The sequence below is a fragment of the Anas acuta genome, chromosome 24 (assembly GCF_963932015.1).
Source record: "Anas acuta chromosome 24, bAnaAcu1.1, whole genome shotgun sequence".
NCBI lineage: Eukaryota > Metazoa > Chordata > Aves > Anseriformes > Anatidae > Anas > Anas acuta.
Window position 1 is genome coordinate 6,020,110 of NC_089002.1, and position 14,076 is coordinate 6,034,185.

Here is a 14,076-nt window from a genome sequence, read left to right on the forward strand (position 1 = left end):
ACCCAGCATAGCTTCAAACATGTTTATGTTCCCTCTGCCTCCTAAACGTGTCATCAAAGGATATCTTGCACTGAAATAGGATTTTCCAAAGTGTTTACAGTGACAAATTCAGTGTGCTCTGAGCTTCAGACAGCCACTTGAAAATTGCAAGTAAATGTGGCTGGATCTCCACGTTCTTGGGAGAAAAAATATTTAATTAATATTCTTTAAGAGGCATTCAAACAATAAAGACTATCAGGCAAGCCAGTCATCCTACCTCGTTTTGTCTCCAGAGCAGGATTTGCTAATAGATGTGGGTAGAATTTGTGAATTACCATTTCACTTCTCCAGGGACTTTTCCTGAAACGATAATGGCTTTTTCTCCTCTTTTTTCATGAAACTGCCATGAAATAGTTCCCCATTATTAAGTATGAGACCTAGCTAATTAGCACGATGACAGTCTTTAATGAGGCCCTAGCTGTGTTCTGCATCTTTGATAGGTGTGGTTAATACCAAACACTGCAATAATTACAGAGACGTTCCCCCGTGAACCTGTCCCATGCAAGGCAGCGATGGCAAATGAACCTTGGGCGCTGAGATTTATTAGAAATCTCTATTCCTGGATTGTGCGAAGCCCAGAGAGGATCAAGCTGGAGTTAATTTGACACCAATAATGTTCGTTCAGACACCAGGGGTTAATGAGATGGCAGTGAGGGATGGATGCAGGAGGAGACTGGCACTGCCCACCGCTGGCCTGATCCCAGGAGCCCTGGTTTGGGCAAGAGGGGCAGCAGCAGCGAGCCCAGCAGGGAGCTGCTCCAAGGCTCTTGGTGGCCTTTTCCTCCCCAGGGGCTGCTCTGCCCAGGTTTGTGCTGGGCCAAGGGGCTGGGGGCAGCACTGCCTGGCCCCACGCACGTTGAACAGGCATGGATCAGTGCTGCGTCTGGCCCAGGTCGCCTCGTGTGCAGAGAGGGTCGGGCTCTTACAATTAATGAAGTGATTTCCAGGGTCTGCTCCTCGCTCTGCCTCTCTGGGCTTTCCCATCGCATCCAGCACTGACGCTCACAGCGTGCTTCCTCCAGCCAGATGGCCTCCAGAAGGCTCACAAATGTGCCAGTAATTAAAAAGCTTTTATTTTTAAAACCATTTCACAGCTTACGCTTCTGACAATGGGATGGGGCTAAAGCTGGGCAAGAGGAAAGGCAAATAGAGGCTGGCTGTGCCAGTTTGGTTCCCTTCCCATCGCCCAGCTCCTCTGCATCCCCTGCATCCCAGGGGCAGCTCCGTGACCACGCTGCACAGCGGCTGCGCCCCTGCCACTGCCAACCATCCGTGCTGATGTGCCTAACTAACCGGAAAGGCCTTCTGACTGGAAACTGAGCAAATTTAACAATTTCCCCTCAATTCCCCTCATACTGAGTCTGGCAGGAGAGAAGCCAATTGCCGTATCATTGCTGAAATAAGACCCATTTTGTTCAAAGCCCACTGCTGTTTATTCACTCCAACATTTTCCCCATCACCTTTGTCATATTATCAGCAGAATCTCTTCTACTTCCTCGAGCAACGTTCCAAGAACCGAACCATGCCTCTCTCTTCAACATCCCTGTCTCTGCAGAAAGAGGGTATGTTTCTCTTTCCTTTTGTTCAAGTCCAATTGTATCCACGTGGCATTTCTAATCAAGAAATCGTACCCTCTTCCAGCTGGCAAGCAGTCTCATATGCTGATTTTACAGAATAAACAAAAAAACAGTTTTCTGCAATTATTTGTGTCAGCCGAAGCTGGGCTGTGACACTGCTGGGAGCTCTGCTAGCCCAGCTCGGCTTTGCTCTGCTGTCCCAGAGATGGCTTTACCCGAGCCTCGCTGCTTGGAGGTGGCTCCTCAAGCCTTCTCCTTTGCCTTGGGGGATTCATTCACTGCCCGGCTGTGAGCTCGCAGTCCCCAGCGAGGTCTCAGTGCATGTTTTTCAGGTGCATTTCCTATAATAGCCACACTGAGCAAAGCCTCTGAACTGGCTCAAGTTTCTTGGTTTTCGCCAAGCAGGGAAGAGAAAGGGAGAAATCAATATCCTGGGAAGATGAAACTCCTGACCCTCCTCTGGTCTTCACCTTGGGCAGTCCGGAGGCTAAATGGGAAAAGCACTTTCAAGCAGGCTTTACACAGCACAGGAGACAGGACACGGTCCTGGTGGGGACAGGAAAGGGGCTGGATGAGGCCACAGCCCTGGTGTGGGAGCAGGGAGGAGAGCGGCTGCTGGGTGCTGATGCCCACAGGCTGCCACCTCCCGTGGGGCCAAGCCAGGTCCTGCTGCCCATCCCTGGTACTGCTGCCTCGGGGCACAGAGGAGCTCCTGAGCAGGGCACAGGGCTGGGCACCATCACCCAGCTCTGGTTTGTCTGTGCCACCTCTGGAGATGCTGCTGTGGGAGCTGGGGGTGCGGGGGTCCCACCGTCTGGGCAATTAGCGGGCAGATCTGCTCCCTCATTAGCGGACTGAGCCAGCAATTCGGGCTGGACCCATCCCAGAGGGCTTCGCTGCATTCACACCATCAGGCTGGCGTTAGCGATGTGACATTTCGAACCTGGAGATAACGAACGTGACATCCTGTCAGGTTTAATTAGTCCCTTTGCTCTGCCCATGACAGCCTCTGCGGAGGTGAAACCTGGAGCTGAGCCTCCGAAGGCGTCACGAGCGGAGGTGAGTGCCAGGAAGCGACACCGGGCCTGAGATCAGCCGGTGCCCCAAGAAGCAATTGCTTTATTCTTAAATGGATATGCAAACAGCAACTCTCCTTGCCTGGTTAGGATAACCAAAGGGTCTCTCCAGCCTCCCAGCACCACGTTTTGTGTCTGTAACAACCCTTTGGGACTGAAAAATCTCCTGAGAGGACTGGCCTGGTGTCAGGAGCGCTGCACAGCGCCCGTCACCTCCGGCCTGGGCTGAGGGCGTTGCAGCACCAGGCCCCGTCTGAAGGGCTGCAGGAAGAGACCCCACTTAACTCGCTGTCCTGGCAGCGGTTCCAGCAGCAGGGTGTGCTGGCAGTGAGGGAACACAGCAAGGGATGAGGCCTGAGCCCCGTGCCTGGCCACCGCTCACCCAGTCCACACCGTGGGCTCTCGTGGCAGCCAGGGCAGGAGGCCGAGGGGAGCGCTGCCCGGCTGCAGCTCTCCCCAGCTACCTGCTCCGGCTCTCCCCGCTCTCCCTTTTTCATTCCGTTCCAGACCAATTACTGAGAGTTTGCACCCAAAGGCAGCTCGCCAGGCATTTATGCGTGCAGCTGCCTGGTCTGAATGCACTCATGCTAATTGTGTGGAAACGAGTCGCCGTCGGTTTTGTACCGAGCTTCCTGCTCCCTGAATCGAGCTGTGCTTGTAAGGACTGATCACGTCCTCTGACTGAAAAGGATTCAAGAGGGAATCTTTCTGCTTACTGCTTACCTGGTTTTCAAACACTCATCACTCGATGTTGGTGATGCTGTTACTGGGATTTGCTGAGCTTTCCACAGAACACGTATCTCGTTTGCCTTTTTAAGGTGTCTCCTAAGGTGAACGGGAACAAACACTCCACCTGCAGCTGGAAACAGACTCGGGAAATTCACTGGAGATAAGAGATATTGCCAGGAGAAGTCAAGCAAAACTTTTCCTTCTGCAGGGCTTTTATGGGCCCTCTAAAGCACCCTGAAATGGACAGGACAAAACTCCCTCACCCTGCCCGCAAAGCAGCAAGCCCTGCAGTTCCTTACCGGTGCCAGGCAGCCCCTACGTGCCCAGATTTCTGGGGAAACTCTGCTCTACCTTGCCAGACCCGCGGGTGGCACTTGCCAGGCAGATGAGCATCAATCGGCCAGCTCAGCGCCAAGCTCCTCGCTGGGCAGCAGCACATTTTGCAGGCATGGGCTGCGAATGCATTCCCAGTGCCACGAAGTGCTGCAGGGGGGGCATCGTGCTGTACGCATGCCCCTCGTGTGTGAGTCTAAATCGGGTCTGGAACAACCTGTCACTCCTGCAGCATGTCAAAGGTAAATTTCCCCGTATCCCTACCAGAGGGGATTATGTTCCCAGCAGGGGTTCAGGTTTTTTGCCATAATATGATTTAATGTGACAAGTGCAATTAGATGTGACACGTCTTTGCAACATTTCACTACCTTGGAAAATCACAAACAAGCTTAAAATAAAACAGAATGCACAGGCTCACAGCTCCCTGCACGCTGCAGCTGGAAAAAATAAGCACCAACTTAAGGACTTTTCAGTGCTTCCTTTGGGATACGCAAAGTCATGAACACGATACTATAAATTAATAATTTAGATCCCAGCCCTGCAATGAGAGCCATCTGGCCAGATGCCTCTACCCTGACCAGAGCCCCTTGGAGTTAACAGCACACCACGCAGAAAGATCTGTCCACGTGCAGCTCTTAATGGACTGAGCCTTTGGTCCCTGCCCTGGAACAAGCAGAAATGGAACAAAAAGGACCCTCAGCACTTGGATTCCTAATTTAGTGTCCTCTGAAATTAAGAGAACAAATTAAACCTACAGTGGCTTTGTAAGTGTAGGCATATGTTTACTGAGCCCTTTGGTTCCAGAGCGTTACACCAACACTAATTAATCTCGGCACTCCTGTTAATTGGAGGCCCCAGCCCCTCTCCGAGCACTGAGGCTGGGAGCGGGGCTCTACTGAGGCAGGGAGGGGGTCCCCTGGCAGGAATGGGGATGGGGACAGGGATGGGGTCGGTGCAAGGGGATGGGGCTGCCACAGGGAGGGGAGTGCGGGATCCTGAAAGCTCTTGGAGAGCTGGAAATCCGAGTGTGGTGAGGGCAAACCAGGCCTCTGTGGCCCCAACCCTGGGCACTGCTGGGTGCCCGGGTGGGCTCCGAGCTCGCGCTGTCCCTCGCACCCCTCCTGCCCCAAATCTTTGCTTCAAGCAGGGGAAAAACGCCCGGAATTCGAGATGTTTGCTTACGGCTGTACCTCATCCACAGTGGCGGGGTTGAAATGCTGAGACAATTCATTATGCACATAGAAATTAATTCTCGTTTCCACCCTGTGGGGCCCTTCATTTACACTTCAGTTGTTGGAGCTGTTGCATGAGCTGTATTTTCATTTGCTTCTGTCTGAAATTAACGTGGATAGCCAATTGCATTTTCATAAGAAATGTTTTTACTTCCTAGCTACTATTAAATCCCTCTCAAGCAGGAGATGAAAGCAAGTCACCTCTGTGTTTCAAGCAACAAAGGGGCTACAGAAAATATCACAGTGTGGGGATGGTTAACCGGCCCACCCACAGCACCGGGGAGATAAATCAGGGGTAAATCCTGATCTCTGCACAGCAACTAAGCCACACTCACGCAGCACCTCTGCTCAGGACCAGGTTTCCCATTCGGACCCGCAGTGTAACCGTGCCCAGTCTGGTACCTGATGCAGGTCGCATGGCTCCAGGACAGAGCCTGCTCACCCCTGTGGTCCTGCCCAGGATGGAGGCTGAGGGTAGAGATCACCCCATGTGTGGTGGCAGCACGAGAGGGAGCAGGATGGGGCTCCGGAGACCCCACAAGAGCCTCCGCGAGGGGAACGTGCAGCCAGGCACGGCCACGCGTGATGCCCGCTGCATCTCCCGGGGAGGAGACAACGGGGAAGGAGTTGGAAGCTATCAGCAGGAGGAGAACAAAAACGCTCTTACACTCGTCTTGCTCGCCATGCTCATCTAATTACGTTATTTAACAGGATACCCTCTCATTGATTTTAATTACTCATATAATTTGGGACGTTATTCACAGCACATCCCTGCAGGGCGCATGAGCCTTGGCTGGGAACAATGTGCTCAACTCTTCCTCCGACATGAAAGCAGAAGCTGGGGAGGCCGAGCACGGTGCGGGGCAGAGGCTGCCCTCCATGGGAGGCCAGGGCTCGGTGTTGCTCCTGTCCAGGACACACCAGCGAGGCTGGGATCGCCCTGAGATCAGACGTTATCCCCCACGTGTCTCGATGCGGCTCCACTTCTGGGCATCTCCGCGCTCGCACGCTGCCAGCCGTCCCTGCAGCCCCACTGGGGTTTGGGGGATTCCTCGCCTGTACCCGGGGCTGGGGTCGTGCAGCCCAGCTGCTGCCTGCGGGGTGCTGAGCGCAGCCCCTCGCCTCCCCCGCCCCTCGCCGAGCAGCTGCGCATTAATTGTCCCTTTGATATCGGCCAAGGACGACGCTCGTGCCTCGCCGGAGGGGAGCTCGCCCCTGCCTGCACCCCCCGGGCTCCCGCTCTGAGTGCTCCGCAGCAAGCGGCCACTGCCGAGCCCCAAGGGCCATTAATCAGAGCCCCCGGCTGTTATCAGAGCCCCCGACCGTTAATCAGAGCCCCCAGCCCCACGAGAAATGCTTCCCACCGCCCGCCCTCCGTCAGTGTGGTTTTTTGGAAGATGATTGCACACAGTTTAGCGAAATCGGGCTGTGCATCCCCCAGCATACACTTGTCTGGTTTCTTCACCCGCTTTTGTAAGTTCGTGATTTAATTAGGATGCGAACAATCCCAGAGGAATGTTTAATTAATATTATAAAGCAACAATGGGATGATTAAGCAAGTCTGGGCAGCTGCTATTTATGCACAGGGCATGTGGCACTTGTTGGGGGCAAGCGTGTCAAGGAAAAATCATTCCACAGACCTCTCTGTGCAATTTTATTTCTTGTTTTAATTGTTTGGTTCAGTCCTTTTCTCCTCTTTGTGTTTGCTCAGGCAGAGCGAGAGGAACAGAGATTTAGCTCAGAGTCTCTTGTTCAGCTTAATTATAGAGTGAAAGCTCTCAAATGAGGAACCGCTCTCCCACCCCTTCTCCTCCTTCTCCAGCCGTGAGGTCTCCAGAAACAACCCAGCAGCCGCTTTGGGCAACGAATGCCCTAAAAGTGGTCCAGGAATAGCATCCAGGAGGTGGGGGCATGGCCGGGGCGTGCTGTGGGCACAGCTCTGTGCTGTGCTGGAGTGCCGGGAGCAGGCAGCACCACGTCCCTCGCTGCTTGGCCCCGTGCAACTAAATGCACTCCTCAAATGGTTAAGTGAAGCTCTCCTTGCGTGATGCCTTCATGGCATTTTAGGCCACTTGCTCTTGAGAAGATTTTTCTTGCTTCTCAGAAGCCTGCTAGCAACCTGAAGTAATTGCATTTGCCTTGGGTTGAATTCCTTTTGCAGCTTCTAAAAATAAACCCTTGATTTCTTCAATTTTCCACAGAGCAGCCTGCACTGAAAGCAGCAACCAAACGGAGTGAAAAAAAAAAAATATTAAAGGGAGCGGGAAATCCAACAGACGCGGAGCGAGAAAGCAGCAGCAGATCCCGAATCCTATTAGGAACGTGCCACTCAGCACAACAGCAGCATGCCAATTAGCATTTTCCGGGGGAGAACACACGGGCAGGGCGCAGCGCAGCCACAGATGGGTGCCTGATGCTGAGCGGGGAGTTTGGGGTGGTGCAGGGCTGTGACAGGGGCTGTGGGCACGGGGCTGTGCCCAGAGGCTCCAGGAGGGCAGCGGAGGGGCCGGGAGGAGCCCCCGGGAGCTTTTCCCTGCTGCCCATGGGCAGCGGCTCCGCTGCCAGCTGCCCTGACTCATCCCTGCGTGCCTCAGGCGCTGCCTCGCGCTTATTCAATTATTGCTCCAGTCCTGCCCCCGCGCCGGGAAGCTAATCTCATGCCGAATGCTTCTCGGTCAAGCCCTAAATGCGATTGTTTCAGAGGGAGAGGGCCAAAGCCGCCTGTGATCTGCTCACCAGACAATGGCAACGCGTTGGGCACAGAACAAAGGGCAGCGCCCTGTGCCCGGTCCCACAACAGCCGAGAGCTGCAGAGGGGCAGCCCACACCGTGCCCTTTTTTTCCAGGGCTGCAAACTCATGGCCGGGAGCTGCCAGGCTCGCTTGTCCTCGCCGTGCATCAGGGCCTTAATGGCTTTTTATGTCAGCCCCAAATCGATGCATTTAGAGCAGAAAACTTCACTCTGAGGCCAGTCAAACATGTATTATCGTTTGCTCAATTACAGCGTCTGATTCCCTGACAGGACAAATAAATATCTCCCTGCGTTAGAGTCCTGCAGAAGAGGGATGCTGGCTGTTGTTCCCATTGACATTCATGGACGTTTCTAATGGGACTTCAGAAAGCAAGAGGCTTCTGTTCGCCTTTTAATCTCTTTATTTCTGCAGATTTCTGGTTCTTTGGTACTAGACAATACCGAGAGTCAGTTGAGCAGGGTGCACGTTACTGGAGAGAAACCTGTGGGCATGCACGTGCTGCCTTCCCCGTGCTGAAGAAGGATGCTCCCGCTCCGTCTGTTTGCAGTGCACTCAGGGCTGACTGCATCTCAGATTTAGCTGTCGCTTTGTCAAAGCCCAGCCTTTGCCCTTTGCTCCACATATCCGTGATTATGCCGTGTCTTTTACCGTTCCTGCAGATTAACTGTGACTGGTATGCGAGATGGCCAATATCGGGTCTCCCTCATTTCCAACATCATTTATCATAAAGGATTATCCCACAGGGGCTCCTGTGCAGTCATATTTAATAACGTACAGTGCTTCCAACCAAATGACTTCTGCTGTGAATTTAAGCCACACTGACACGGCAGCTTGACACTGCTTATTTCCAAAGCTAAATGAAAACCTGCAGTAGGGTACTGGGTATCTGCGGCCCCGAAAATGTTACATCCACACGCTGGCCGTGGGGAAGGTGGAGTGAAGGCATAGCCCAGCTGAAGTTAATTTGTCTGATGATTTGTAACAACCCGGGTAGCAAAGGGCAGCAGAGCCACAGCGCTGCTTGCTTTCACTCAGCTGCACCACCGTTCACTCCAAATGGGATACAAGAAGCCTGATTTATACGTAAAACACTTGGGGTGAGAAGTAAAATTACTGTCAGCTTCACTCTGCTGAGAGGAGCTCGGATCCAGGCACCTATTGCTCTCTGTGTGGCCATCCTGAGTGACACCCAGGGCTTTTCAGGTTCCTGGGCTGCAAAGCAGGGAGGGCACCACAGAAATGAATCCAGGAGGCTCCGTTGGCACCCTGCGAGCAGTGCTGGGCCCTGGCAGCACCGGCTGCCTGTCCCCTGCTGCACTGCTCCCCAAGCCTGCTCCTTGGCACAGGAACGTTGGAAATGCTTTCCCAGTGCCTCCTCCTCCTCCCTTTCTGAGCCAGGGCTCGGCTCAAGGCAGTGCTTTGATGGGGAGCGGGTGGGAGGCTGCCCAGGGCTGCCCACCCGGCCCCATAATGCTCGCAGTGTGCTGGGCCGCAGAGCCACGCTCGGCCCCGTGAATTTGTCCTTTGTGGCTCAGCCTCCAGCCGCAGCCCCGTGAGCAGCTGCCGGCTGCGGCCCGGCTGCCACCCTGCTCCCCCCGCAGCACAACAGGCTCCTTATTCCCTTCCTCCCCCCCCGCCATCGGGGCTTTTGGCCTTACACATCCCTAGCACACAAAGAAAATGCCGCCAGTGTGCGAATTCAGCATCGAGCCAGGGGCTGGCAGGGCCAAGGCAGCGGGACAGATACCTCGGGCTCACGCACCTTTGACAAATCATTTATTCTTCCTCTACTCTTTCTGAAGCATGGCTAATTAGCCCTGGAACGGCCTCTAATTAAGGCAGCTTCTGATGCTTCCTCCAGGCTCTGCCCCAGGCAGCTCCTGGTCCCGCTCAGCACCACGGGCTCTGGAAGGGGAGCTGGTTTTGCAGGTGATCCTGGTGTGAAACCATCACAAACCGCTGCCTGCTGAATGCCTCCACCAGTAGCTAACATAAACTCAAAGTCTAGGAAACCCCAAAGGCACCAAACCCAGCTGAGCGCTGCTTTTACTGCTGGGCCATCTTCTCTCCTTGGGTCTCAGTGAACTTCCCAGTAACAGGCCTCAGGACCAGTTTGTTTCAGCTTCTCCCAGGTCCGTTGGTGCGCTCCAAGTGGTCCTGGGCTCTTCTGGAGAATGTGACACAGGCGGTGGTGGAAGGGCTGCCCCACACATCCCTCAGCTTGCCAGCTGCAACACGGGTGCAGGCCCAGACCCCAGTTCCTCCTGAAGCAGCTGTGACAGCCCAACGCGAGCAGCATGGGAAAACACTGAGAACAGGCAGCGTGTGCCCCAGGAGACCCCGGAGAAGCCCACGTGGGTGTGCGAGACCATCCCAGAGCACGTTTTCCCACGACTTGCCCCTGAGCGTGCACAAATCCCCGTGAGATCGCCCAGCTGCTTCCCCAGCTGTTTGAGGATGCTGACCCGAGCACCAAGGCCACGTGAGATGGAGGAAGCCGCCGGCTGCAGCGCCCCGTGAAGCCTCGCAGGGACGTCACCGGGATGAGAAGGACCAAACTTCCTTTAGCATCCCCTGAGAAATGTGGCTGTGAAGAGGCGCAGCAGCCCAGGGCTCCTGGCAATTTTGTGCTGCAGCTTCATGATGTTGCCTGAGGGCCTCCAAAGCAGCTCCTCTCCCTCATCCCACACAGGGGCTCCAGAGAGCTCTCTTGGTAATTTGGGGGTCTCTCCATGGCACGGGACGGGCGGCTGCACGGCAGCTGAAAGCCTTCGCCCTGCTCCAGGTCCCAGGGCAGGTAAAACAAACTCCTGGCTCTTTGCTGAATGGCAACCGGCCCATAGCAGAAATGAATTTTGCTTCTTCGGTGTCCAGCCCTGGCAAAACAGATAAAACACTCGTTAGTTTGGGTGACTTCTGCAAAGGCCAGATCTGAAGCTCACGCTCACGAGGTGTCTCACACCGCTGCTGGGTCTGCTCCCCAGCAGCAGGCACGTCCGTGCAGCTCAGGGGCTGGGAGCAGAGCACGGCAGCAGCACAGATCCCTGCAGGCTCCACGACCCAGCATCGCCTGCCCAGCTCCTTCCTCAGCCCTGCCTTCGGATCCAGCTCAAACCCGGCCATTTCAGCTCCCCAGCACGCGGGGCTCACGGCACCGGGGAGCTGCCCTCGGGTCCTACCGCCTTGAGGTGGGAAATGAGTTTCAGAGCAACTTTTGGAAACACAGAAATGAGGAAGACAAACACAGGCCGGAGGGATGACAGCACGGCCATTGGGACAGCCGGCAGCAGTGAACGGCTCTGGGGGAGTTTGTGCGAGGCTCAGCTCGAAGCAAAGGCACTGGATGAGGCCAGGGCTCGGGGCCTGTTAACGCGCTGCCTCCCTCGGGTGGTGCCAAAACCAGAGAGGCTCAAGGCCCCCTGCAGATTTTAATTTTTGACTTTCTTCAGGGTTCTCCTGGCCAAGGGCCCGGAGCCCCCCCCTCCGAGCCCCTGCGGCTGCAGCCGGGCACGGGCCGAGGCCGCCCCCTGGTGGGCACCGAGCGGCGCCGAGACCCCGGGACCGAGAAAAGGAGCAAAAAGGAGGAAAAAGGAGCAAAAAGGGCGAGGGGAACAGCCTGAGAGGGAGGCACAGCCCCCAGGGGAACACAGCCCTGCCCTTGCAGCCTGGGCTGCTCCAGGTTTTACAACCAAAGCACCTGGCATTTACAGAAGGTGAACCAATTTCTCGTGCTGTCTCTAGAACGTCAAGGTTTCCATTTTTCATAGAAGAGACATCTAGCAATCAAGAAGTACATTAAAATTACTTTATTACTAAAATATTTTTACATTTAGTAAAGATAACCAACCTGCAAATACCATGCTTCTGCTCCTCCTGAAAAAGGAAGCGCAGCGGTAGGTTGAAGACAATCAGCTACGTAACTAAGTTTGTCCTAGCAACTTGTAAGGAGGCAGATGTTTTCACATTATTGTCATCCGAATATTCTCATCCAGTCTTGTTTGGGCTGCATTTAGAAACTGGGATCTCTGTATAATTCAACAGCTGCATCAGTAACAGTTTTAGAAAAAACACATTTATAGAAATTTGTCACCCCTGGTTTCCAATAAAACTATACAACTCCAGGAACAAATGTTCACCAGCAATTACATCTTGATTTCCCATTTAAACAATCAGGACAGAGTCCGTCCCGAGTTTTCTCCACTGTGAAGATACATTTCTCTTCTCACTTACTCAGAAGTGAAGCGGGAGCAAATCCTCCAACACTGAGGGAATTTCAGCAGCATCAAACTGAAGATGTGATTTGGGTCCAACGGGCCCCAAAGGCAGTTCTTTTACTTGCATATGCACAGGAGGATCGAGGCTGAGCACCCAGCGGTCTCTTCATACCCTGCTCTTTTAAACTTGATGAAACCAACAGGTATTTAAAAACAAACCGAACAAGTCAAAATGGAAAAAAGAAAAACAAACAACCCTTCATCTGACTGCAGATCAGGTAACGCTAGCCAGATTTTACCTAAAAACGCAAAGCAGCTGTTTGCTTTGTTGAAATTGTGTTTAGTCAGAACCGACACACAACTCCCCAGTTTCGTCTCGAGATGCTGACCGTATGTAACATCCCCGTGGGCTCCTGCCCGGCAGGACGACACTGCTAAAGGAAGGATTCTACTGGTGAAGTACACAGCTGTGTGAAACTGAAGACGACAGTGAAGTCAGACCTTGATACAGTATTAAACCAAATTTGTACATATAAAAATAATTGTACAGAGGAAATATTTTCAGCAGAATACAATCTTTAAATATTCAAAAGAACATACAAAGCTAATTAAAAGTAGCCTTCTGTACTTTAGTGTGTAATATGATTAAGTACATCCAACAAGGAGGGTGCGTGAAGACATCGCATTGGCCTAACGACATACTGTTGGGATCTGTTGCAACAATGATCTACCAGAATGGAAAAAGAGTTCACAAAACGTTGATAAAAACCAAAGTCTGGAAACCATAACAAAAACACAGAAACAAAATGAAAATGTACTAAAATTTAATCATTCATAAAAGCTGTAATTTAATCTGTGACAGTAAAACACAAGAAGCAATATTAGAGTTGGTTTAGTATATTATATATTTTTGCTTTTAAAGCCATAGAAATCAGTTATCCCAGTTTTTTCCTATAAAAGACCCATTTTTCCAAAGCATTATGCACAAACATTTTTAATTAGAATATAATGGCAGAATGAAAATAATGATATTCTGTAACCTTTAAATATAAAATGAAGTCGACGACTCAAAAAGTTATTTGCTGCTGTGAGTTCAAAGGGAAATTTTAGGTAATATATATCTATAGTTATAGATATAATATATAATGGTGGAACATTTTTAGTGCTTGATGGGGAGAAATTATGGTAAAAGGGTCAATATGAAATTTTAATTATAGTAGCAATATCTAACATTTGAAATGCATCCATGCTCCTTTGTATAATCATACACTAGAGTCAATTATATTTATTTTCACATCTGTTAACTGCTATTGCAAAGGAGAAATACTATTGTCTTAAATTTCCAAGAGATATACACAGAGCAATTTGTTTTTCCAGGGACTGTGTGCAAACCATTTTAAGATCTAAATTCTTCTCATGGTATATAAAAACAGGAGAAGCTTCTTCAGATATGTTGCTAATTTCCATAAGGTTTTGACGTCGGGAATGCTGGCACTTTCCATTTAGGCAACAGTTCTTCATTCCTGCAATCTGGAAAAAGTGAAAAACAAGGTGATGGTGGGAACGTTTCTCATCCTCCTGAACAGCAACCTCAGACAAAGGCCTGAGTGTGTTTCCCCACACAACTGCCCGTACACGTCTGTAAAAACACACAGATTTCAGCAGGAAGAGGTTATCTTCCCTCGCTGTTGTGGTTTGCTCCTACCGCCCTTTGAACTCTCAGCTACAGAGAGAGAAAAGCCTTCGGAAAGCAGAACCGTTTCAGAAACGAGTTCTTGTTTTGTCACCAACACGGCAGCAGCCACAGGGAGCTGCCCCCCCATCTCGCTGTCCTAACAACAGTGCCTTATGAGGCAGGGAGCCTCTGCTCCAGGCTGCATCCAGCTCAAGTGTATCGAATTCAGCAACAGCAGAACAATTTAAGGGAGGGCAATTTCACCTTTTCTCCCTCCAAGATACTGCCCAAGTATAACAAGTTGGAGACCACCCTGAGCCCTGTTCCAGCCGTAACAAGGAGGCAATCGGTTATGAAGAGATTTACAAACACCAGGGGAGATGTTGAGCTGTATTTCAATCATCTGGAGCAGCTCTGGGGGCACAGGCAGAAGCAGCCAGTGCTACAG

General features: G+C 52.1%; 1 protein-coding gene across 2 annotated transcripts in view; it reads right to left on the bottom strand.

The window, feature by feature from the left end:
• Positions 1-12,760: 12,760 nt before the first annotated feature.
• RAP1A (RAP1A, member of RAS oncogene family) overlaps positions 12,761-14,076 on the bottom strand; it is a 35,460-nt gene continuing 34,144 nt past the window's right edge. For both annotated transcript variants that reach the window (XM_068659857.1, XM_068659858.1), the window contains one exon: positions 12,761-13,483. The gene's annotated coding sequence lies outside the window, so the exon portion shown is untranslated. The remainder of the gene's footprint in view (positions 13,484-14,076) is intronic.